Source organism: Oryzias melastigma, linkage group LG2 (genome assembly GCF_002922805.2).
Source record: "Oryzias melastigma strain HK-1 linkage group LG2, ASM292280v2, whole genome shotgun sequence".
Classification (NCBI taxonomy): domain Eukaryota; kingdom Metazoa; phylum Chordata; class Actinopteri; order Beloniformes; family Adrianichthyidae; genus Oryzias; species Oryzias melastigma.
In genome coordinates, this window is record NC_050513.1 from 10,873,435 (window position 1) to 10,874,968 (window position 1,534).

At 35.5% G+C, this 1,534-nt stretch overlaps 1 non-coding gene across 1 annotated transcript; it reads left to right on the top strand.

The window, feature by feature from the left end:
- The first annotated feature begins 219 nt into the window (after positions 1-219).
- trnam-cau lies at positions 220-292 on the top strand. Its single transcript has one exon. It is a non-coding gene; the product is annotated as a tRNA-Met (tRNA).
- Positions 293-1,534: the final 1,242 nt, after the last annotated feature.

Genomic DNA, 1,534 nt, shown 5'->3' on the forward strand with positions numbered 1-1,534 from the left:
TCGGATTTCCGTCAGAGGAATGTGAAGATTAGCTTAGCACTTTCAACCTAGCATGTAAATAAAATAAAAAGATGACTATACCTGGAACTGAACCTGCTTAAGTTGAAACTCAACAAACATTAAGCTTGCAATGTGAAAGAATGGGTTACATTGTAGTGTCACTGACTCCAGAAGACTGGTTGCACTAAGACTGCAGCTGAAACGGGCTGCTCCCTCAGAGCCTCGTTGGCGCAGTAGGCAGCGCGTCAGTCTCATAATCTGAAGGTCGTGAGTTCGAGCCTCACACGGGGCATTACTTTTTTTTTTTTTCCTAAAGCTATTTGTAACTTTTTTGCAAAATCACAGCTGTTGGAATAATTAAATTCCCCTTTTATTACATGCTAACAGTGTCAGAGGTTTAAGGGGAAATTAGCTATAAGTTCAAAAGTACAAGCTCATTACAACAAAAGCAAATTTGGGACTGCTGAAATGAATAAATTTTATACTTGCCTAATAACCCCAAAACAAGTTAATTATCGTTGTGAAAACATAAAAATGGAGTCTCACTCAGCGCATTGATTTTCCATTATTTAATTTTTTTCTTTTCATGTTTTTAGGTACAGAACATTTTAACATGTTTAGATATTTTCCAAAGTATAAGTCGCACCGGAGTATAAGTCGCAGGAGCAAAAAAATGCATAATAAAGAAGAAAAAATACAAAAGTTGCTCTGGAGTTTAAGTTTTTTTTTAAATGCGCTTCAAATTTGTGTCCGTTGTGTTTTCATAACATGTGTCACATTTGTGTCGGCTGTTCCTTTTCAGCGCCCCTCAAACTGGTTATTGGGGGGAAAAAACAAATATATTTGCCTGTTTATGTTTTTTAAAAAATCCAAAATAAGTCATTTCTGAGTATAAGTCGCACCCCTGGGCAAACAATGCAAAAGAAATGTGACTTATACTCCAAAAAACTATGGGGTAACACTTTATAATAAGATTCCTTAACAAGCTTTATTAACACAATAATAAACATTACTAATATGTTTATAGGTTATTAGTAAGACATTCATTAAGCACAATAAGCCAAATAAGGTTTATTAACATACTTGATATGATTCATTACCTTCTAAACTGAGACCATTGTCTACGAAGGCCATATTAACCCTTGCGCTCTCTTATGGGGTCCAGATGACCCGACCCCTTTAATGATGTGTGATCCTTCCCATGACAAAGGTGTACAGGATTTAATGTCTGATACAGACACCAGTGAAGATACAAGATCCTTGGAAATAAAAAATAAATACATTTCCGTCCGCTGTCCTATGGGGTCCAGATGACCCCTCTTTTGATGTAAACATGCCTCGGATAGCAATAGGGTTAATAAACTGCTTACAAGCTTAACAAATATAATAACTATATTTTTTGAGCTTGTAAGCATCTGAAGTTTTACCAAAATATGATTATTTGGATTTACTGTAGGAATAAGTAGCAAAAAAGCGTTCAGAATACAGGCTAAACATTAAGACAATTCAACAACAATGGGAACAATGGAGTGAG